The sequence below is a fragment of the Schistocerca nitens genome, chromosome 3, assembly GCF_023898315.1.
Source record: "Schistocerca nitens isolate TAMUIC-IGC-003100 chromosome 3, iqSchNite1.1, whole genome shotgun sequence".
Taxonomy (NCBI): domain Eukaryota; kingdom Metazoa; phylum Arthropoda; class Insecta; order Orthoptera; family Acrididae; genus Schistocerca; species Schistocerca nitens.
In genome coordinates, this window is record NC_064616.1 from 369,721,962 (window position 1) to 369,748,338 (window position 26,377).

A 26,377-nucleotide genomic window follows, 5' to 3' on the forward strand; every position below is an offset into this window, starting at 1 on the left:
TTCCCGAAAAGAATAGCTGAGGGCTACTTTGATGATTACACCACACGCTTCACGTGGTCAACTTGGTTTACACAAAGAGTGTAACTCCACAATAATTTTGATAATTAAAATACATTAGATCGAAAAGCAATTTACAAAAGAAAAACCTCGAACTGGTTACTATCGGCTTACTATTAACCTGATGGGTCAAACAATTGTATAAGCACGTGGTACTGGTCTCACAAAGTACACCCCACGTGGGTTGAACATAAGGAAAAGTTGCTCTATTGAAAAATATTGTCAAGACGAGACGTTATAATCTCAGGCAAATTCGCATTTAAGATTGATGATCTTAGTTAGAGTTACGGATCAACGCGTGGTTCCATTTTACTCACGAAGTAGTGACAAAGCAACTACTGGAAGATATTCTAAACTTCACACTCGAATTTCACTGCGTTGCAATTTAAGATAACATAAGATATTTTAGATCTAAACCTGAAATAAAGGTGATTAAATTTTCAGTTAGGCTGAACTTAAGAAATCCATTGTCCTACGGACTTAGCAGACACGCGCTTAGCCGGAGATCTTACCACTTCAGACGCTCGCCGGGGACAGACTGACCTGCGCTCCTACCGAACGTGCTTCCCAGATACAAACGGAAGTGACCAGAGAGACAGCTTCCTATGCCAACATGACAAGGGACGGACAGGAACATACTAAGAATGGAAACCTCTCTGATTTTAGAAAGCGTAGCTACCTGTTCCGACGCTGGTCCTACTGTTCTCTAGCAGACAGGCTTGCCTGCTACCATCATGCATGCAACTAGAAATACATTTGCTCATTCATCCTCTCACACAGAAGGGAAGGGGGATGACAGTATCTTATCATACACAGTATATAAAAGAAAGCGGATGTAGGTTCCGTATGAGACTGTGTGACATGAATTACATATAAACTGTGTTTTAAAGTGTAGTAGTGTGACAGATCGTTCTTGTTTATGTGTAAAAGTAACACGTTTCACTGGTCAGTCTCCTCCCAGATAGAAACACCACAGTAAATTTAGAAGAGGAATTTATGCCGTAAATGACAACAGATTTAAGAAATTAACATGAAAGGAATCCAACAGAGACCTTTCACGCGGAACTCACGACTTCGAACGTGGTCAAGTGATTGGGTGTCACTTGCGACATACGTCTGTACGCGAGATTTCCACACTCCTAAACATCCCTAGGTCCACTGTTTCCGACGCGATACTAAAGTGGAAAGGTGAAGGGGGCACGTACAGCACAAAAGCGTACAGGCCGTCCTCGTCTATTGACTGACAGAGACCACCGACTGTTGCAGAGGGTCGTAATGTGTAATAGGCAAACATCTATCCAGACCATCACACATGAATTCCAAACTGTATCAGAATCCACTGCAAGTACTACGACAGTTAGGCGGGAGGTGAGAAAACTTGGATTTGGTAGTCGAGCGGCTGCTCATAATCCACACATGACGCCGGTAAATGCCAAACGACGCCTCGCTTGGTGTAACGAACGTAAACATTGGACGACTGAACAGTGAAAAAACGTTGTGTGGAGTGACGAATCACAGTACACTGTGTGGCAATCCGATGGCAGGCTGTGGGCACGGCGGATGCCCGGTGAACGTCATCTGTCAGCGTGTGTAGTACCAAAAGTAAAATTCGTAGGTGGTGGTGTTATGGTGTGGTCGTGTTTGTCATGGAGGGGGCTTGCATCCCTTGTTGTTTTGCGTGGCACTATCACAGCACAGGCCTACATTTATGTTTTAAGCACCTTCTTGCTTCCCACCGTTGAAGAGCAATTCGGGGATGGCGATTGCATCTTTCAACACGATGGCGAGCACCTGTTCATAATACACGGCCTACGACGTAGTGATTACACGACAATAACATCTCTGTAATGGACTGGCCTGCACAGAGTCTTGACCTGAGTCCTATAGAACACCTTTGGGATGTTTTGGAACGCCGAATTCTTGCCAGGCCTCGCCGACCGACATCGATTGCACATCTTCAAAGCAGTAATGTGATCAATGTAGATTCTGTTATAGACTGCTTGCTGTTTGACAATGCCTATCTGCAATAGCCTAAGAATTATCTTGTGCACCACAATGTATATACATTATGTGTTTCTAACAAATTTTGGTATTTCCACTTAAAAGAAAATATGTTTCAGGTATTTCGATTTACTCCGCATCCGTGAAGAACATTTCACTTAGGATCTGTGAAAGGAGCATTAGATAACTTCTTGTTTGTATATTTTTTTGTACATATTCTTGTTTTGACGAGTTCAACACCATTGAGGACTTCCTTGCTACGGATATATGGAACGAAAATTATGCCTAATCTAATCTAATCGTTCTGTACAGTCAAAATCAAACTTTCTGACTTCGGTAGATATTAAGTAGCCTTAGTGGTTTGAAATATTCTTGCCGGCCGAAGTGGCCGTGCGGCTAAAGGCGCTGCAGTCTGGAACCGCAAGATCGCTACGGTCGCAGGTTCGAATCCTGCCTCGGGCATAGATGTTTGTGATGTCGTTAGGTTTAACTAGTTCTAAGTTCTAGGGGACTAATGACCTCAGCAGTTGAGTCCCATAGTGCTCAGAGCCATTTTGAAATATTCTTCCTGGCACAATCACATTTTTGTGTGACTAGTATGGCTGTGCTCTACACTCTAAATGTAACTCATAATGCCGGCCGGGGTGGCCGGGGTTCCTAGGCGCTACAGTCTGGAACCTCGCGACCGCTACGGTCGCAGGTTCGAATCCTGCCTCGGGCTTGGATGTGTGTGATGTCCTTAGGTTCGTTAGGTTTAAGTAGTTCTAAGATCTAGGGGACTGATGACCCCAGCAGTTAAGTCCCATAGTGCTCAGAGCCATTTGAACCATTTTTTTTAAATTCATAATCTATACCTTACAAATAAAGGGCCACGAAAATAGACATTCCACGGTAAATTACATTAAGAAAGCGGTTGATTTGTGGCTTATATGTATTTCTTGCAGATTAGAGAAAGGCATCGGTTGGTACCAATCATCGTGAAAAGCATAAGAGTTAGGAGGAAAGTTAATGGCTCTCCTAAATATTAATTGACCACGCTATCTTGTAAAAGACAAATATCTCTCTTAGATATGATGATATACATTTCAGTCACATTAATGTGACCACCATCTATGTTCGACGTCAACGTGCAATAACCACTCAGAGATGGAAGGTGGCAGCACTAGCAGTGGAGGATATATAAAGTGCGTCAGGTGGACGCGGAAAACACTGCATTCTTGGTCGTAATGCAGTAATGAAGCGGTATATCTGAAGTTAAATTGCGCATGATCACTAGCTTTTGGGCCAATTGTAGAAGCATTTTCGAAATGGCTAAGTTTGTGAACTGTTGGCGTGCCGTCGTGCATAAAGTACACTGTGCCGCTATCCAAAACCTGCGGCGAGGTAACTTTGGTGCACCAAAGGCCATGGATGACAGGGGTGAACGACGGGTGTGGTGATGCGTATTGGCGGATAGACTTGTGACTATTGAGCCACTGTCCGCCCAATGACCCAGGGGACAACCAGCAGTATCTCCTTAACGACCGTTCAGCGAACGTTGCTGCGTATGGGCAACACACACCTGGTTCGTGCAGTAATGATGCCTGCTGTTCGTCGGCGACAAAGGCTGGATTTTGCACGCCAATACCGCAACTAGACGTCCATTGAGTGGTGACAGGTGGCCTTTGCAGATGGATCACGTTTTGTGCTCCATTGGACAGATGTCCGTTGGCGTGTATGAAGTGGAACATCTGAATCAAACACTCTGCAATAATCGTCGGAAGGGTCCAGGCCGGAGGAGGGAAACTATCGTCTGGGGAGCGTTTTCGTGGCATTCCATGGGTGATGTCATTCTGGAAGGTACAATGGATCAACACAAGTCTGCATCCATCTCTAATGACCGTGCCCACTTCTACATGTAGTTCTTTTTTTCTCGGCACTGTGGCATCTACCAGCAGGACAATGCAACGTGTCACGCAGCTCGCAGTGTACGTGCGTGGTTCGGAGAACACCAGGATGAGTTTATCGCACTCCCCTGACCACCAAACGCCCCGTATTTAAACCCAACCGAGAATCTGTGGGACCACCTCGATCGTATTGTTCGCGCCATGGATTCTCAACCGAGAAACGTAGCGCAGCTGGACACGGCACTGGGGTTGGAAAGGCTCCACATCTCTGCGGGACATTCCACAACCTCACTGATATTCTTCCTGCACGTCTTGCAGCGTCTCCGCTGCAAAATGTAGTCCTTAAGGTGGTCACATTAATGTGAGTGGACAATGTGTAGAGGTCTTATGTAAGTTTTCAAAAAAAAAATTCCCGATTTTCTAGCTAGCTAGATTGCTAGTTATGACTTGTCCAATAATATATTCAATGTAAAAGAAGTGATATGAAACCTGTCAACTGAACAAAAGCTCCACATAGTCCTTAACAAATTATACGAGGGCGTACTAAAAAGTAATGTCTCCTAACTTTTTATGCGAAAAGCCTTTAGCATTTTTAAGTAAAACAAACATTATTAACATTCTTCATCTTTATTCCTGATGTCTGCATAATTATTTCTCAACATAGTCACCCTGGCGACGAACACATTTCTCCCAACGAGAGACCAGATTGTTGATACCGTCACTGTAGAACATGTGACTTTGTTGACGGAACCATAACCTCAGCTCTATTTGCACCGCATCATCACTATCAAAGTGAAGTCCTCCTTTGGAAAGAGATGAAAATCAGACGAGGCCAAATCCGGACTGTATGGAGGATGATCGATGACATTTAACCAAAGGTGTCGGATTCTTGCAGATGTAGCACCAGTCGTGTGTGGTCTGGCGTCATGCTGAAGAAGAGGGTACTCCATGTGTGGGCGAACTCTTCGAATTCGAAACTCGATTACAGTATGCTGTTACTCACTAACCAACATGCACTCCTGGAAATTGAAATAAGAACACCGTGAATTCATTGTCCCAGGAAGGGGAAACTTTATTGACACATTCCTGGGGTCAGATACATCACATGATCACACTGACAGAACCACAGGCACATAGACACAGGCAACAGAGCATGCACAATGTCGGCACTAGTACAGTGTATATCCACCTTTCGCAGCAATGCAGGCTGCTATTCTCCCATGGAGACGATCTAGAGATGCTGGATGTAGTCCTGTGGAACGGCTTGCCATGCCATTTCCACCTGGCGCCTCAGTTGGACCAGCGTTCGTGCTGGACGTGCAGACCGCGTGAGACGACGCTTCATCCAGTCCCAAACATGCTCAATGGGGGACAGATCCGGAGATCTTGCTGGCCAGGGTAGTTGACTTACACCTTCTAGAGCACGTTGGGTGGCACGGGATACATGCGGACGTGCATTGTCCTGTTGGAACAGCAAGTTCCCTTGCCGGTCTAGGAATGGTAGAACGATGGGTTCGATGACGGTTTGGATGTACCGTGCACTATTCAGTGTCCCCTCGACGATCACCAGTGATGTACGGCCAGTGTAGGAGATCGCTCCCCACACCATGATGCCGGGTGTTGGCCCTGTGTGCCTCGGTCGTATGCAGTCCTGATTGTGGCGCTCACCTGCACGGCGCCAAACACGCATACGACCATCATTGGCACCAAGGCAGAAGCGACTCTCATCGCTGAAGACGACACGTCTCCATTCGTCCCTCTATTCACGCCTGTCGCGACACCACTGGAGGCGGGCTGCACGATGTTGGGGCGTGAGCGGAAGACGGCCTAACGGTGTGCGGGACCTTAGCCCAGCTTCATGGAGACGGTTGCGAATGGTCCTCGCCGATAGCCCAGGAGCAACAGTGTCCCTAATTTGCCGGGAAGTGGCGGTGCGGTCCCCTACGGCACTGCGTAGGATCCTACGGTCTTGGCGTGCATCCGTGCGTCGCTGCGGTCCGGTCCCAGGTCGACGGGCACGTGCACCTTCCGCCGACCACTGGCGACAACATCGATGCACTGTGGAGACCTCACGCCCCACGTGTTGAGCAATTCGGCGGTACGTCCACCCGGCCTCCCGCATGCCCACTATACGCCCTCGCTCAAAGTCCGTCAACTGCACATACGGTTCACGTCCACGCTGTCGCGGCATGCTACCAGTGTTAAAGACTGCGATGGAGCTCCGTATGCCACGGCAAACTGGCTGACACTGACGGCGGCGGTGCACAAATGCTGCGCAGCTAGCGCCATTCGACAGCCAACACCGCGGTTCCTGGTGTGTCCGCTGTGCCGTGCGTGTGATCATTGCTTGTACAGCCCTCTCGCAGTGTCCGGAGCAAGTATGGTGGGTCTGACACACCGGTGTCAATGTGTTCCTTTTTCCATTTCCAGGAGTGTAGTTACTTTAAAAAGCAAAGAGGCATGTAATCAACATATATGTGCGTTAATAGTACCCCAGGTGGAAGAACAAGTGACACCAGCCGCCATGTTTTGTAACGTCCTCACACTCGGCACTTTACGCGAATGCAACCCAACGACCAATATAAATTTTATATACCTCTTTGATGCAACGGAAATTGTGTATTGCACAAATTGACTAAATGAAGGGATCGGTTGGTGGAAAACATCCTGAGGAATCAAGGGGCAGTCTATTTGGGAATGAAAGGAAGAATGAGACGGTGGGGAGAGGGGTAAAGGTTTCAGAGGGAGACCTGGGCATGAAAACTGTGAGCAGTTTCAAATGGATTCGGATTGTAGTAGTTAATAAGAGACTGGCTCAGGGTGGACCATGGTGGGGAGATGCGTGAAACCAATCTTACGACATAAGACCGCTACAACATTTGACAAGGAGAGCTTAGGGCACGTTGTGCAGTGACTCATTTTATTTTTGCTGCAATATCCTGGGTTAAATTTCAAAGATGTCTGATGAAGAGAGGCACACGTCACTGTTGATCATGATCCGTCAACCGAACAGCGCAGTCAAGATTCTTAATGGCCCCCACGGTGCTGTTAAACAGATGTAGGTCTAGGCTACTCCCCTGAACTGGGCTTCAGCCTCCCCTCTCGTTTGTCGTCATCAAAACAAGACATTAAACCGCATACGCACTTACCATAGTCACCTATGATGGACAGGTAACGAAAGATACAATCTTCACACATCGCGAAAGCAACATGCTACTGTGAACGAAGTTGGCAAACCTTTCCAATTAGATTGCTGAGTCTACACCTTCGGTTTACGCAGGCAACAGTTCCATGCGACTCCTTCCTTCTTTACCAGGAACATAAGTTCCTTGGAAAATTTGAACACTAAATTATTCTTATGGGTTAGCGTTCTAGACAAGTGGTATAATGGAACAACCATTCTGTCGGAACAAGTACCTTTCTGAACAAAGTATTAAAGATCGTGTGGTATGATGAATGGCTGATGACATGCAGCGAGTTCAAAAGACGGCTTCTACTATACAACGGCCGTGTATTAGAAGGGTGTGCTCTCGATAAGATAAGCAGCTGTTACGCACTGCGACAGAGTTCGCAGAATGTCACCAAGTGATAACGCTGGGAGCAGCAATTTCGTGCGAATGGTAGGCGCGCTGCAATTGCCTTCCTTCCTCTTCACATAAGGACTGTCTGTCAGCGTTAGAATGGTTATTCACATGTGTATGAAGAAGCTGAAGTAGTCAATATATCTCTGCGCTACTCTAAGGATCAATGAAATTCGGTACGAGCTAACTAACAGAGCTGGGAAAATGTCAACGCGAGAACTGGGGAATTTGTATCACAATACAACGAGGGATGTACTGGGTCACTACTGGCAAAAAAATTAATGACTTAAACAAATAATGAAAAACACCGCCCTGTCATCATAAAAAAATGGTTCAAATGGCTCTGAGCACTATGGGACTTAACATCTGTGGTCATAGGCCCCCTAGAACTTAGAACTACTTAAACCTAACTAACCTAAGGACATCACACACATCCATGCCCGAGGCAGGATTCGAACCTGCGACCGTAGCGGTCACGCGTTTCCAGCCTGAAGCGCCTAGAACCGCACGGCCACACCGGCCGGCCCTGTCATCATAATTATTACTTAGATTCAAAGTAATAAGTATTTGATCCAGATGGTGTCTTATTTCATTATACCAACACGGGGTCACGGTTTTCAAAGGCATTCTTTCTTCAGTTACAATGAATCAATAAAAAACAACTGGTGAAAGGCTTTTCAACCAATGACTCTCGATTTCTTGAAATTACAATGAAATGTCTGGTCACTGACAACGGCCGGGAGAGCGAGGTACCGACCACATGCCCCTCCTTATCCGCATCCTCTGACGCCTATCGGCTAAGGGTGACACACCGGTCGTACCCTTGGGGCTTCCGAGGCCTGTTCGGACGGAGATAGAGTCGGACAATTAAACATGCTGCCGGAAAAAAACACTTTCAAGGACAAGGTCATTTTACTGACAAGTAAGGTGACAGGTAGTCCATCATTGGAGGAGTATACGATAACTAACTCAGACCAAATGAAACACACATGCCACAGAAAAGGGTGACCAAACAGTCGCATGAATACACAGTGTACCCCCCCCCCCCCCCCATTCCGCCCTCGGTCGTCAACGCAGGCTTGTGTTCTGGGGCATGCTAACGATCATAATTTGTCCCAAGTATCTTTCAGCTTTTGTTGCAGTTAGGCAACGGTACTTGCAGACTCTGGAGAAAGACTAAGTTCCCACTTCACCATGCCCCGTACCCTTCAGTTGGCGAGGAATATGATGATCCTCCTGGCCAGGATAGTTGTACGCTACGAAGAGCACGTTGAATCGCAGCAGCATTATGTGGAGGTTCATTGACCTGCTGAAAAAGCACGTCACCATCCTATAGAAGGAAGGACAGTTGTATGGGAATAAAATCCTGTGCAGTGTAGCTGGCACTGATTACTTCATTCTACTGAAACACCGAATGTAACTGATGGCCCCCACATCGTGTCGTGGGCGAAAGCACTCGAGAATAAGCAGCTCACGAACTCAACGTCATACGCGTGCACATCCATCACTCGCATTCAGACAGGACCTACTCTCATCAATGAAGACAACAGAGCTCCATCCCACTCCAGTCAACTCTTTCACTAACCGTAGTTGCCATAATCAGCAGTGTCGAAGTGTCAGTGTTAGCCAGGCCAGAGGTAGACGTCATCTTAATCCTGCTGCAAGCAGACGGTTGCAATGGTCCTGATGATACAGCAGGTGCAACACGTGCCCGGATTTTGTCTCTGTATTATGGTGCTCGGTTGGCTACAGCTGCTCACGCAATGCGCCTATCTTGATGTGCATCTGCACTACTTACACATCCAGAACCTGATCTACAGGTGTGGGAATGTTCCACAGAATACACCACCGATACATTGTGTCCAGCGTTCGCAGCAATCCGTCGATGCCGGTCGCGGTGGCCGAGCGGTTCTAGGCGCTTCAGTCCAGAATCACGCGGCTGCTACGGCCGCAGTTTCGAATCCTGCCTCAGGCATGGATGTGTGTGATGTCCTTAGATTAGTTACGTTTAAGTAGTTCTAAGTGTAGGGGAGTGATGACCTCAGCTGTTAAGTCCCATAGTGCTTAGAGCCAATCCGTCGATGCGTACAATCAGCTTCCTGCAGGGTCACAATGCGACCTCTTTCAAATGGCTGAAGCTGTTCACAACACGAGTATGTTCTTATCCGTGAGGCTTCGTTGTGCCCTACAATGAATAGAATATTGTAAACACTATTCTTCTCAAGAAAATCTCCTTGATTTTCGAATAAAACACTCAAGATTTCGATAGCTGTCTCCGCCAGCGTCATTAGGACTTAAAATCACTGCCTGCCGCGGCTGGCACGGTGTTCTGCTTGTACAAGGTGCCTCTTATAAGAGTAGTCAGAGCCGGTCGTTGTGGCCGAGCGGTTCTAGGCACTTCAATCTTGAAACGCGCAACCGCTACGGTCGCAGGTTCCAATCCTGCCTCGGGCATGGATGTATATGATGTCCTTAGGTTAGTTAGTTTTAAGTAGTTCTAAGTTTAGGGGACTGATGACCTCAGATCTTAAGTCCCATAGTGCTTAGTGCCATTTGAACAATTTTTTTAGAGTGGTCAGGCTGATTTCCTCTGTTGTTTTGGTAGTTATCTGCAATTTCGTTTTTGAAGTGTGTAGGTGGAGTCGGCTTAAACAATTGCTGCTCATAACATGTTTCGTACGATGCCTAGTGTCAAGGGAAATCGTAGGTTTGTTTCCAGTTACAAACGAAATGCTTTTTGAACCTGAATTTTAGGTGTCCATACAGTAGATGGTCGAACACTAGTCTAGTGCGATATTCGGTCTGTCGATATGTATCAAACTGGGCAATAAAACACGAAGAATAAACAGCACTGCAGTAGCGACTCAGCAGCGCTGCCTGCTTGGCGGTAACAGTCAACGCGCGCAAGAGCGGTGCTGTCGCTGCTCGGGTACTTGTGTTATTCTTCGGGCTTTGCCGTCCATGTTGATACAAATCGATAAAACAAATATTGCACTAGACGAATCTGGGGCCGTTATATCGAATGGGCACGTAACCTTTCGCTTTAAAATTCATTTTGTATGTAACTTATAACCTCTCTTTTAATTAAGAACAATATTATCACGCTTATTTTCATACAAGAGAGAGGTGGTCGATAATATCAGTATAATTAATAGCATTGAAGAAGTGTTAATTAAAATTATCAATATATAATCTCTCATCAGAATAGCGGCCGCCAGCAAAGTAGCGCCTCAGGGAAATCAGAGAGGATTTAACGCGGCTACTTTTGTTTCTAAACCCTACTATATAAACCATGCGCGGGTATTTTTAGTTCTCTTGTCTTGTTTTCTGCGCTCTGAATAGGTCAACGTAGCTGCGGCGTGCGATATAGCGGGAATTACCGTGTGATACGCTACGGAAGAATTCAGGACACTTTTGTTAAACTACAAGTAAATTGACTCTAGTTAATTTTTACGGGACAGACTTTTTCCGTAAGGTCACTGACTAAGAATATCTGAGGAACTGTGTGCGCGAGAAAAAGTAGAGCTCAGTTTTAAATTATATTACATGCCGAATAACCTATAATAGGATCTGTGAACTATGCGAAGGGACTTTAAACTGAATATAAGAACGGGACTGGACACTTAGTTTTGTGAAAATAAAAGCATACGAAGTTTGAACGACTGTATCGGCGTATAATAATGGACCATAGTCCTTGCTATAATATCCTTGAGTGACGAACTATAAAAATCACAGAAATTTCAGTTGCCGTAATTGCTGAGAGTAATTGTAGGATCAACCCTCCTTTTCCCTCTATACAAAATGCAATCACTCATGATCATTTAATTATTATTGAGTGTTGTTAATAAGAAACTAAAGTGATTTCCATAACATCATGTGTGTTGGTGAATAATAACTAACATCCTGAAACGTTACTAACTATACTGTCTTCGGTAACGCAGCAACAAATGAAGCGTGATCGGCTGAGCCAAAAAGTTAACATTAATTATTATGAAAACCAGAAAATTAGTCGCCTTTACAGAGAAGATGTTTGTGGCTCTTCCATCTGATTTATAGATATAACCAAAAGTCGAGCATATACAGTAGATAATGACATTATATCTTCCGTCAGAGGAGTCAACGACAGCAGATCGACGGAGGGTAGCTACAAACTGGAAAACCGAGGCTTTCCGTCGTCACTTGACGTCCCGTGAAGACGTGACGAGCAGGATTATTTTGGGCTGACTCCAGATATGAATATCACTATGATTTGATAAGCATGTTTCCATTGGCGGTGTAGTGCCGTTGCCTTCAAAAATGGTTCAAATGGCTCTGAGCACTATGGGACTTAACTGCTGGGGTCATCAGTCCCCTAGAACTTAGAACTACTTAAATCTAACTAACCTAAGGATATCACACACATCCATGCCCGAGGCAGGATTGGAACCTGCAACTGTAGCGGTCGCGTGGTTCCAGACTGAAGCGCCTAGAACCGCTCGGTCACGCCCGGCCGGCCCGTTGCCTTCCTCCGACCTGTAAAATGACTCACCCAGCCAGTTACAGGAAACCTACAGTTAGGCGTTCGACAAATATCTGCCGAAACACCAGAGAAAATGCGCATGACGACTTTTAGGAGGGACACCCTGTTGTGTAGAAGCAACAGCAGTGTCTGAAACCGTCCACAGAGGGCCGAAGTAACGCAAGCGTCGAAGGTATGTTCAGCAGCTCGTAGCAGCTGCGCCTCGCTGCGAGACTGAGTGTCGCCACGTGGCACGAGGGGCTGGGGCCACATTTGGAACTGCTGCTCCCGACTCCCTATAAGCGTCCTCGCCTGAAGGCACAAATATGAACATGCGTTATACCTAGGTGAAGCGCGGAAATTCCACTGTATTTATGCGTTGAGCTAATATGGAATCTTCGCGCACAAGATACATTCCGTACCTCAACAACATAAATATTCATCTTAATTTAAAATCAGCAGAGTGGCTTTGAGACTCAATGGTAAAGTGCCAGAATACGGATACAGACTATCAAATTCGATCACCGGCCAGTCCTAGGATTTTTGTTTGTAACTTATCACTTTTTCCAAGTTTGGCAATGTTTATTAATGTGAAAAATGAGGCGTTGCACCGCGATTCAGAGTCGACGTCTAACTGTAGGTTTCCTGTAACTAGCTGGGTGAGTCATTTTACAGGTCGGAGGAAGGCAACGGCACTACACCTCCAATGGAAACATGCGTATCAAATCACAATGATATTCAAACCAATGCCAGATTTAATGTAAGCAACTTTTAATTGAGATCAACAGATGGTCTTCTCAACACTTCTAGAAGGAAGGTAATTTCAGGTGTGCCGCAGGGGAATGTCGTAGGACCGTTGCTATTCACAATATATATAAATGACCTTGTGGATAACATCGGAAATACACTGAGGCTTTTTGCGGATGATGCTGTAGTATATCGAGAGGTTGTAACAATGGAAAATTGTACTGAAATGCAGGAGGATCTGTAACGAATTGACGCATGGTGCAGGGAATGGCAATTGAATCTCAATGTAGACAAGTGTAATGTGCTGCGAATACATAGAAAGAAAGATCCTCTATCATTTAGCTACAATATAGCAGGTCAGCAACTGGAAGCAGTTAATTCCATAAATTATCTGGGAGTAGGCATTAAGAGCGATTTAAAATGGAATAACCATATAAAATTAATCGTCGGTAAAGCAGATGCCAGACTGAGATTCATTGGAAGAATCCTAAGGAAATGCAATCCGAAAACAAAGGAAGTAGGTTACAGTACACTTGTTCGCCCACTACTTGAATACTGCTCACCGGTGTGGGATCCGTAATAGACAGGGTTGATAGAAGAGATAGAGATGATCCAACGGAGAGCAGCGCGCTTCGTTACAGGATCATTTAGTAATCGCGAAAGCGTTACGGAGATGACAGATAAACTCCAGTGGAAGACTCTGCAAGAGAGACGCTCAGTTGAGTTGAAGTTTCGAGAACATACCTTCACCGAGGTGTCAAGCAGTATATTGCTCCCTCCTACGTATATCTCGCGAAGAGACCATGAGGATAAAATCAGAGAGATTAGACCCCACACAGAGGCATACCGACAATCTTTCTTTACACGAACAATACGAGACTGGAATAGAAAGGAGGACCGATAGAAGTACTCAAAGTACCCTCGCCACACACCGTCAGGTGGCTTGCGGAGTATGGATGTAGATGTAGGTGTAGAGATCAAATTCGATCACCGGTCGGTCCTAGGATTTTTGTATGTAACTTATCAATTTTTCCAAGCCCGGCAATGTTTACTAATGTGAAAAATGAGGCGTTGTCCCGCGATTCAGAGTCGACGTCTAACTGTAGGTTTCCTGTTACTGGCTGGGTGAGTCATTTTACAGGTCGGAGGAAGGCAACGGCACTACACCTCCAATGGAAACATGCGTATCAAATCACAATGATATTCAAACCAATGCCAGATTTAATGTAAGCAACTTTTAATTGAGATCAACAGATGGTCTTCTCAACACTTCTAGAAGGAAGGTAATTTCAGGTGTGCCGCAGGGGAATGTCGTAGGACCGTTGCTATTCACAATATATATAAATGACCTTGTGGATAACATCGGAAATACACTGAGGCTTTTTGCGGATGATGCTGTAGTATATCGAGAGGTTGTAACAATGGAAAATTGTACTGAAATGCAGGAGGATCTGTAACGAATTGACGCATGGTGCAGGGAATGGCAATTGAATCTCAATGTAGACAAGTGTAATGTGCTGCGAATACATAGAAAGAAAGATCCTCTATCATTTAGCTACAATATAGCAGGTCAGCAACTGGAAGCAGTTAATTCCATAAATTATCTGGGAGTAGGCATTAAGAGCGATTTAAAATGGAATAACCATATAAAATTAATCGTCGGTAAAGCAGATGCCAGACTGAGATTCATTGGAAGAATCCTAAGGAAATGCAATCCGAAAACAAAGGAAGTAGGTTACAGTACACTTGTTCGCCCACTACTTGAATACTGCTCACCGGTGTGGGATCCGTAATAGACAGGGTTGATAGAAGAGATAGAGATGATCCAACGGAGAGCAGCGCGCTTCGTTACAGGATCATTTAGTAATCGCGAAAGCGTTACGGAGATGACAGATAAACTCCAGTGGAAGACTCTGCAAGAGAGACGCTCAGTTGAGTTGAAGTTTCGAGAACATACCTTCACCGAGGTGTCAAGCAGTATATTGCTCCCTCCTACGTATATCTCGCGAAGAGACCATGAGGATAAAATCAGAGAGATTAGACCCCACACAGAGGCATACCGACAATCTTTCTTTACACGAACAATACGAGACTGGAATAGAAAGGAGGACCGATAGAAGTACTCAAAGTACCCTCGCCACACACCGTCAGGTGGCTTGCGGAGTATGGATGTAGATGTAGGTGTAGAGATCAAATTCGATCACCGGTCGGTCCTAGGATTTTTGTATGTAACTTATCAATTTTTCCAAGCCCGGCAATGTTTACTAATGTGAAAAATGAGGCGTTGTCCCGCGATTCAGAGTCGACGTCTAACTGTAGGTTTCCTGTTACTGGCTGGGTGAGTCATTTTACAGGTCGGAGGAAGGCAACGGCACTACACCTCCAATGGGAACATGCTTATCAAATGACAGTGGTATTCAAACCAATGCCAGATTTAATGTAAGTAACTTTTACTTGAGATCAACAGATGGGTTTCTCAACACTTATAGAAGAAAGGAGATACTTTTCCGAGATGAAATGTGTAATGATTTCAGGCATGGATGAAACAAGTAGCACGTAAAGGAATTAGAGGCACTGCGCTTGACTACATAACGCAGAGGGACACAGAGGAAATCGTTTTGATTAAGCCCTTAGCAGGGAACAGCATCCAGAGACATGTGAGGTGATGACATAAGAGGATCAACCTTGATGTGTGAGGGAGAACAGCCGCGCGGGATTAGCCGAGCGGTCTTGGGCGCGGCAGTCATGAACTGTGCGGCTGGTCCCGGCGGAGGTTCGAGTCCTCTCCTGGGCATGGGTGTGTGTGTTTGTCCTTAGGATAATTTAGGTTAAGTAGTGTGTAAGCTTAGAGACTGATAACTTTAGCAGTTAAGTCCCATAAGATTTCACACACATTTGAACATTTTTTTGGGGGAGAACATGTCGGAAACGCTCTCGAAGGTGTCCACGTGGAAGCTCTCTTCATGACCCCGAGAATGTTCTAGAATGCGATCTTTCAGGATTTCTCAGAGCAATTGGTAAATGGTTTGCGTTCAGGTATAGAGATGCGTTTGTTGATTCCATTTTTCTGTACGATATTTCGACGGCCAGACTAGTCTATTCTTCAGTTACTATGAGCTTCGTTATAATGCTTACTCGGTGCCTGGACTCCATCCAGTATTGTCGGTAATGCGACTTCGACGCCTCCTGGCTGGCGACACTTTAAGGGGAGGTTTACTATCTTTTGGCACAAAAAATCGATTTTTTAAATTGCATTTTTGGATCCATAGAAGTGTTTAGAATCCACCCCTGAAACGGTTTTTCCGAATACGCAACGGAAATGTTTGTATTCGTGGTTGAACAAAAAAATGCACCTGCCTGAAATCGGCCTTTTTCACGCACCAGTTTTTTTTCTTTTGGAGGACGATTTATTGTACCGATTCTTGGGAGGAAACACACAAAATTCAAATGAAAGTTTTAAAGCATGTGTTTGGAAGTTAGCCCCCAAGCATTTGCATTCTGGTGCGTAGACTGTGGAGATTGCGACTTTCCCGGCAGTGAGCAGCTTCAACGGAGGGTATTCAACAATTATGAAGACAATGTCAACGATAGACGTCACCCTGGGACTCTATTCGACGCAGTTCGCCAAGCATTCGGACGACCACCGGCTTTAAGCAGCCGAAAACCGCTTGTCACCGGCCGTACGAGCGGCTCTGGAGCAGCGCGGGATGGCCCAGATCGAGCAGAACGCACTCTGTGAGGAAGAGGAAGGGCTATTTTATGGACCCGGAATAGCAGATTGAACGTACGTTGCATATATATATATATATATATATATATATATATATATATATATATATATATATATATAGTCAAAACGTCAAACACGTTTTTCTCGAAATGACATTTTTTTATTTTTATTTATTTATTTATTTTTTTTTTTTTTACCACGCCGTATGGTAACTTCAAATCTACTGAACCGATTGGCATGATTCTTTGTTTCCGACGAAACTAACTAAATTGTCTAGGAGTTGTACCACTTTTATTCCAATACATCAACTATAAACATTTTTACTTGGCCGACAAAGTCGAAAAATCGATGAAAAACCCTATTTTTTCAAATGGCCGCCATTTTGTTTACTAGGGTCCAAATAACTTAAACGAGGTACAACTCCTAAAGAATCTGATATACTTCGCTAACGTCAACTCAATTTTGATTTCAGGCGAGCCAGCTGACCTGTGACATACCGCGCGTGGAGGTCTACACCGAAATTTTGTTTCGTTCCGACAGCACTTCCGCCTTTGATCTTCGACTTTTGCGGTCGAAAAAATTCCAGTTTGTAGAGGAAATATTAATAAACATTTTGGCCAAATTTGACATTTATATCTATAACATATCCCGAGACAAAAATTCTCAAAGAACATGCTTTTTTCGGACCAAAGATAGTAAACCTCCCCTTAAGAAATTGAGTAACAGATCCCAAGGCTTGCTTGTATTGATACATACGTCCTGACTTGCTATGTTTTCTGATCGCGTTATATGTGAATGTGGCCTGTCTTGAGTGTGGTAGACTACCAGTGTAGTCAATAAGAGGAACATAAGTGACGCAACTGACTAAAACAACCAAGCATATCAGCTGTCACCGAGCGCTGCCTCGAGTATAATCATGAAATGAAATGCAACGAAATCAGTTCGTGGAGCAAACGCCAAGTTTCCAGATGGCGTAATTAAAGAGTCTACCGAAATAAAGTTGTCTGCAAGGCTAATGAGCCGTGACGGACGCTTCAATTTAAGCAAGGTTTGGGATCCTGCATTAGATTTATTAAGACCTCGCCGGTCAAATCATTGATCGCGACTAAAAAATTCCGTGAGAAAATGTGCTTCGCGAAATAATGACGCGGGGTCTGAAAACAAATGAGCAACAAATGAGCATCATAGGTCGTAGTGGACTCCATTAGTCGAACTCACGACGCCAACAATTATTCACAGTCTGACTGTAGACCAGGCAGTGAGTTTGCGTAATATCTCAGTTCGCAGAATCTGAAGTGGTCGGCTGGGCCGGTCATCTATATATCGTGCAGAAGAATGGAATCAACAATTCGGCTGGACAGCTGATGGCACACGATTTAAGTCCCCGAATGTCGACAAAAGTGTACTTACTGTTTCCAGGAAATGTAACGTATAATAAATGTACGAAAACACCCTCAGAAGACAGGGTGGAATCTTCCATCACACTTGAGTGGGGACGGTAGAAACAAAGAACGGTAAGGAGTAACAGTTTTAACGAAGAAATAAAGTGAGAGTAACGTCATTTTGATGTTTAACATCTAACAGAGGTGATGGTAACACCTAAATTTGAGTTAGCCACAGTATGTGTAATGACAGAGGACGGTGCAAGAGTTGGACCGAGGTAACAGATAGGTATACCAGTCGCTTGTCCGGAGTCTTGGCATGCGGACGACGTAAAAACTGGACAGGCGGATGGTGGAGAGAGACGCCGGTTTGCTGCTGCGAAGGCCTGCAGCGATCACGTTCCTTAGTCGCAGAAGATTACTAATACGAGAGCTGCCAGTTAGAATCCAGAAAGCTTTCAGAAGTTTAGTTTGTTTTGACGTGAACCTTAAACAATGAACAATGCGTTTAAAGACTGATACGCTCATAAAAGACGTTGCTTCCCTCCAGACCAAGTAAGTGCGCCTACGCCATGCACTTTGTGGGAGACGTTTCCGTTCCTCATTGTGTGTGTTTACACCGCTGATGACCATTTGGCTGCCGTGCAATGTGATCTGTAAATGAATATTATCATTTTAATTCTGTTATGTGATTTTTTCTTATTGTAGAATCAGCATTTTGAATCTTGTACAATTTTGTTTCAAGACTGGTGCGACAAAGAAAGCCTTTACATCTTCGTATCCTCATGGGTAAGTAATGATGCACGCTACCGTAATAATTATGGGTTCCATCGAACAGAACTCGTAGGAAAGGCGTGTACTAAGTTTACGGTTCTCCGAAATGGCACTTTATGACATAATGGCAAATACAGATTACCTAGAAAACGCAACTGATGTCAAATAAGCGTATTACTGGTCACCACGTAGCGATAATAAATTGTCTTTATACTGTACTTGATTCTAAATTTGCGTGTGGCCTTAATCATCGGCCTTCCTAGCCTATTTTTCTTAATGGTTTTCGACGTACTACAGTTGTTTCAAGGAGAGAGCAAAGTATCGGGATTTTTCCTGTGTAAAGGTCAGACGCTAGGTTTGCAGGAAGGTGGAATTTAGTTTGGCGGACGACGATTGTAGTGTAAGATAAGTCGCTGTGTTACCTGAGCTCGATCCTGAGCATATGTGCCACCAACAGCAAAGGTAGACAAAAATAATTTTAGCGTGGTTTAGCTCCCAGTCGGGTGCACGGTGGCGTTTTCATTAGGCCAGATATTATTGTGCTAGGAATAGAAAATGAGGGTTTGATGAAATTTTCATGGAGTGTAAAGTTAAGCAACTCAAGTGTCAGCTTGTGCTGCTGAATAATTTTGTTTATACACTTTCAAAGTCTTCATTATTATGACCGGATGAAACAACAGTCCTGTGGAAATAGCTGTGGGTTCCCTGATTGCTCTGGAAGATGGCTCATCTGGATTACAACAGATGAAATATTAGTTCACTTTATTACATGAATGGTAAAAAGATTTACTTAACTTAATACATTCTTTCGCGACAGGAGTGCTTAATAATTTGTGGTAGTCATTGATTATTAAAGCACCACTTCATGCGCTAATTAACAAAACAGTTGTCTTGAAGTACAATGTTCAATACTTACAGAAGTACATTTCCAGCTGAGACTTGAATAACTCTTAGTCCTACTTGCTGATGTTGACTGCTTCAGCTGAGGTCACGAAGTGCGGCTCTATGTTGACCTCCGTGCGAAGGCGCCACTGTGCTGAGAGAGAGATCGTGTCTACTTCAGCTTCCACCATTACGGGTTGAAGCCAGACATCGCTAATGTCTGTAGTATCGATGTGAGTTGCCTTGGTGTGACAACGCGATCTTTGGATGATACCAGTTTCATATTATATGTCTTACATACAAATGGATAAACGGGAATACCCTACAGTCATAACAAAACTTTATTGTTTTTTGATTTGTTGCTTTGGCACAAAGTGCATAGGTGCCAGAGTATAAATCCAAAGGATCAGCTTTCAGATCCCAGTCGACCCTAGGATTTTTCTCTGTCTCTAATGACTGCGCTGTCTGAGGGATGTTAAACTCTAATCTTCCTTCTTTTTTAACGATTTTTCTGATACAGGCAAGGGTGTAATACTTCCAACCGGACCATGTCTGGTAAGGGGCAGTGGTATTCAAACCAATCTTTGAATTAAAAGCCGTCGCTTCGAAAACGAGTTTTATATCATATACATTAGTGCGAGTTGTAAGTCGCAGGCGTGTTACAAAGTCTCCCTAAGCATTATTTTCGTCTGCTAGGAAAATCACAGTCTTTGCCTGCATAGTGGAAGCATATTATATTAAAAAACTAAAAACCCGCCTCGGTTGCGAAAAAAGCACCTAATGTTAAGTGTTAACCCAGGTTTCGGCGTAGATAACTACACCTTCTTCAGAACAACAATAAAACCCACAAGTGCCTAAGAAGACCTTTGTCAATGATTAAAAGAACACCATAGCTATACATTTATAAACGAAAAAGAAAAGGAAAACACAAGCAGTATATATGTACAAAGTCAAAACCACTACTTAACCGGCCTATGTTCGATGGGCCATGACTCGCGATAAACTGCAGCTAGAAATGGTCGCTCACTTACAAGCCTGACCCGCTACCTATGCACATGCGCAAGACAAGTTCCTCCTGTTGTCATAGGTAGCTTCATATATAAGTTTCTTTACTAGCATAAGCAACCGTGTGCGGCTATTTTTAGGTTTCATCTCCTGTTTAGCTCGACTCTTGTTCTATCCATTCCATTTTTTGATATACGTTGATCCACGGTTGTATTGAACATGGGCCATTTAGCCCCGACCCATGTACAAACTTTCTCGTATTCGTATGCGCATGCGCATTCAAGTAACTTCCCTTGTCTTGCGCATGTGCATAGGTAGCGGGTCAGGCTTGTAAGTGAGCGACCATTTGTAGCCCATCGAACATAGGCCGGTGTAAGTTAAGTAGTGGTATTGACTTTGTACACATGTACTATTTGTGTTTTCCTTTTCTTTTTCGTTTATAAATGTATAGCTATGGTGTTCTTTTAATCATTGACAAAGGTCTTCTTAGGCACTTGTGGGTTTTATTGTTGTTCTGAAGAAGGTGTAGTTATCTACGCCGAAACCTGGGTTAACACTTAACACTAGGTGCTTTCTTCGCAATCGAGGCGGGTTTTTAGTTTTTTAATATATTAAACAACGATTGCTGACGCACTACAATGTAGAAGGAAGCATATTAGCTGTACAAGGTAGTTTGGAGTGGTACCCTACTGACCAAACGGTTGGTTGAGATATGAGCTAGTGTACTCATGTGGTCGGAGGGAAAAGGAACACTTCTGTTTCCGCCGAGCCGGCCGTTGTGGCCGAGCGGATCTAGGCGTTTTAGTCAGGAACCGCACGAATGCTACAGTCGCAGGTTAGAATCCTGCCTCGGACATGGATGTGTGTGATGTCCTTAGGTTAGTTAGTTTTAAGTAGTTCAAAGTTCTAGGGGACTGATGACCTCAGATGTTAAGTCCCATAGTGCTCTGCCTAGAACCGCTCGGCCACTCCAGCCGGCGAGCTTGGGAGAGCTCACTTCAGTGAGTACTTTCTTCCTTCAGTGGAATCATTATTCAGATAAACTGCCATCGGCAGATAATACAAGTATTTTTCTACATGCATATTACAAAAAGCATCAGATAGGTCAGAGCGGCTCAAGACTTCGATACACTCGCTGATCCTGAATATGTTAAGAGTGACTATTGTGATTAACAGTTCTTATAAGTAGGTGTTAGGCTATACAACGAGGAGTCTACATCTCCATCGCATGGACACTCTCTATAAGAGACGATACAGAATACATTCAGGTTGTTTTAACAGGTTTGGGTTTGTTGGACGTAGTCGTATCTTAAATCTATGTCACCATCCTCTGTATTTATCACTGCGCTGTGAAAGTCCTTCCTACTTCCGAATATCTTATCAGTCTAACTCAGATCGTGTTTCTATTCATTCAAGGGTCAAAATTTTGTATGTTAAGGGGAATAATGTCAGGGTATTAAGACTAACATCATACCATTCATGTACTGAGCTTCAGTTTAAAAAGGAATTTTTAGGCTTTCAGTGTTGACGACAACTGTACTTTTTGACAAGATGAGTCTTGTAACGGTCCTGAACTTGAATCCGGAATTCCTGCATTTTGCGGGCAGTTGTCTTAACCCTTAACCTATATACCTTCAAATGTAAACGTAGGCTTCCGCGGCCGTTGTCACAGTCAGCCGGCCGGAGAAGCTGTGCGGTTCTAGGCGCTACATTCTGGAGCCGAGCGACCACTACGGTCGCAGGTTCGAATCCTGCCTCGGGCATGGATGTGTGTGATGTCCTTAGGTTCTAGGCGACTGATGATCTCAGAAGTGAAGTCGCATAGTGCTCAGAGCCATTTGAACCATTTTGTCACAGTCAATAAAATTCTTTTGGGTTTGGGACCATATTGTCAACTATAAAATTCCAACGTTTCGTGGACTATTGCAAGACGCCTTCCACAGGGTGTATTGGTAACTGCTGAATGGGCGCTAGTTTGATTACTTATATACTACTGTATAAGTAGTATAGTATATAGTATGGGTCCCAAACCCAGACGAATTGTATTGACTATATACCTTTAGGCCCGAATCATTCTCTCTCGTGCTTCCACCATTGAATTCCGAACGCTACTGCCAGAGGTTCTCCAATGAGTTATGTGGATATAGCACCACTGGGGAAACAGAGTCGATGGAGGACCGTGATTCACCCTGCCACAGTGGATGTATATGTAATAAATTAAATGCACTAAATGGGATGCATGAATCGATATGGAACTGAAAACACTGTTGTAGCAATGACGTGTGACGACATGAATGCAAACAATTCAGATATGCCGAACCTGCAGCGTCATGCACTCCGTAAACTTAGGATAAAATGGTGAGTTCCTATTTGATTATAGGGTCATTCTCCTCATCGGACCCTCCTTCATACCTCCTCTTGTAGTCATGCCAATAGCGTTCAGTAGGAGACAGATGTCGTGAGTAAGGAATTCTCGAAACCTGCGACGTTACTGGAACAACACTGGTGTTGTCGGAACAGGTACAACAAAACTTCGTGGAACTATATCACGTCTGTGTCTAAGCTACGTTACGGAATATAAGCAACTGTTATGAAGTTCAAACTGTATAGATAAATAAAATTACTGCAAAAAGTGTCTAGTTGTATTTTTAACATCGTCAGTAGACCAATGTTATATTTGATAGCTCCTGTTTTCCACTTATAATTTTCGACCCAGCTGTTTTAGGTGCGTTCTCTATCTCAATGTGATACATTTGGTTGAGATATCTACGGTTCTTCGTCGATCGTACACGACGCGTTGCGCGCCGCTCACATGTCCGCAGAAGACTTTAAACCAGCCACAAGCCGTTGCTATAGAGGGCTGACTACATGCCGCCGTTAGCGCTACACGCGTCACCTCACTGCCAGCAGTTCTGTTTAGCGCGTATTTAAGCCGCTGTACTCAGAGTTCCGTCTCAGATTATTCTCAGATTACTTTCCGATCACGCCGATGTTACAGAAGACAGTGGAGCGAGACCTTGCGAACGTAGCACGATGGTATTGCTACTCCAGCTGCTATTAAATATAGTAATCCAGTACTTGTGAAAAAGAGAGAGAGACTGTAGGGTACAAAGTTATGTATGCTTAATTTTGTATATGTTGTAAAGAAATACATTTATGTTTTAATCATTCTGCAGTGTTTGATGCGTGCTCGCGTCTTCATCCACATAATCACACCGACAGGTACAACATTGTCCTTCTGCACTGAAGCGCCAAAGAAACTGATATAGGCATGCGTATTCAAATACATACACACTATGTAATCAAAAGTACCCCCCCCCCCCCCCATGAACCATGGACCTTGCCGTTGGTGGGGAGGCTTGCGTGCCTCAACGATACAGATAGCCGTACCGTAGGTGCAACCACAACGGAGGGGTATCTGTTGAGAGGCCAGACAAACGTGTGGTTCCTGAAGAGGGGCAGCAGCCTTTTCAATAGTTGCAGGGGCAACAGTCTGGATGATTGACTGATCTGGCCAATGTAACATTAACCAAAACGGCCTTGCTGTTGTGGTACTGCGAACGGCTGAAAGCAAGGGGAAACTACAGCCGTAATTTTTCCCGAGGGCATGCAGCTTTACTGTATGGTTAAATGATGATGGCGTCCTCTTGGGTAAAATATTCCGGAGGTAAAATAGTCCCCCATTCGGATCTCCGGGCGGGGGCTACTCAAGAGGACGTCGTTATCAGGAGAAAGAAAACAGGCGTTCTACGGATCGGAGCGTGGAATGTCAGATCCCTTAATCGGGCAGGCTGGTTAGAAAATTTAAAAAGAGAAATGGATAGGGTAAAGTTAGATATAGTGGGAATTAGTGAAGTTTGGTGGCAGGAGAAACAAGACTTATGGTCAGGTGAATACCGGGTTATAAATACAAAATCAAATAGGGGTAATGCAGGAGTAGGTTTAATAATGAATAAAAAAATAGGAGTGCGGGTAAGCTACTACAAACAGCATAGTGAACGTATTATAGTGGCCAAGATAGACACGAAGCCCACACCTACTACAGTAGTACAAGTTTATATGCCAACTAGCTCTGCAGATGACGAAGAAATTGAAGAAATGTGTGATGAGATAAAAGAAATTATTCAGGTAGTGAAGGGAGACGAAAATTTAATAGTCATGGGTGACTGGAATTCGACAGTAGGAAAAGGGAGAGAAGGAAACATAGTAGGTGAATATGGATTGGGGCAAAGAAATGAAAGAGGAAGCCATCTGTTAGAATTTTTCACAGAGCATAACTTATTCATAGCTAACACCTGGTTCAAGAATCATAAAAGGTTGTGTACATGGAAGAATCCTGGAGATACTAAAAGGTATCAGATAGATTATATAATGGTAAGACAGAGATTTAGGAACCAGATTTTAAATTGTAAGACATTTCCAGGGGCAGATGTGGACTCTGACCACAATCTATTGGTTATGAACTGTAGATTAAAACTGAAGAAATTGCAAAAAGGTGGGAATTTAAGGAGATGGGACCTGGATAAACTGACTAAACCAGAGGTTGTACAGAGTTTCAGGGACAGCATAAGGGAACAGTTGACGGGAATGGGGGAAAGAAATACAGTAGAAGACGAATGGGTAGCTCTGAGGGATGAAGTAGTGAAGGCAGCAGAGGATCAAGTAGGTAAAAAGACGAGGGCTAGTAGAAATCCTCGGGTAACAGAAGAAATATTGAATTTAATTGATGAAAGGAGAAAATATAAAAATGCAGTAAATGAAGCAGGCAAAAAGGAATATAAACGTCTCAAAAATGAGATCGACAGGAAGTGCAAAATGGCTAAGCAGGCATGGCTAGAGGACAAATGTAAGGATGTAGAGGCTTATCTCACTAGGGGTAAGATAGATACAGCCTACAGGAAAATTAAAGAGACCTTTGGAGAAAAGAGAGCCACTTGTATGAATATCAAGAGCTCAGATGGAAACCCAGTTCTAAGCAAAGAGGGGAAAGCAGAAAGGTGGAAGGAGTATATAGAGGGTCTATACAACGGCGATATACTTGAGGACAGTATTATGGAAATGGAAAAGAATGTAGATGAAGATGAAATGGGAGATACGATACTGCGTGAAGAGTTTGACAGAGCACTGAAAGACCTGAGTCGAAACAAGGCCCCGGGAGTAGACAACATTCCATTAGAACTACTGATGGCCTTGGGAGAGCCAGTCCTGACAAAACTCTACCATCTGGTGAGCAAGATGTACGAGACAGGCGAAATACCCTCAGATTTCAAGAAGAATGTAATAATTCCAATCCCAAAGAAAGCAGGTGTTGACAGATATGAAAATTACCGAACTATCAGTTTAATAAGTCACAGCTGCAAAATACTAACACGAATTATTTACAGAGGAATGGAAAAACTGGTAGAAGCCAACCTCGGGGAAGATCAGTTTGGATTCCGTAGAAATGTTGGAACACGTGAGGCAGTACTGACCTTACGCCTTATCTTAGAAGAAAGATTAAGGAAAGGCAAACCTACGTTTCTAGCATTTGTAGACTTAGAGAAAGCTTTTGACAATGTTGATTGGAATACTCTCTTTCAAATTCTAAAGGTGGCAGGGGTAAAATACAGGGAGTGAAAGGCTATTTACAATTTGTACAGAAACCAGACGGCGGTTACAAGAGTCGAGGGACAAGAAAGGGAAGCAGCGATTGGGAAGGGAGTGAGGCAGGGTTGTAGCCTCTCCCCGATGTTATTCAATCTGTATATTGAGCAAGCAGTAAAGGAAACAAAAGAAAAATTCGGAGTAGGTATTAAAATCCATGGAGAAGAAATAAAAACTTTGAGGTTCGCCGA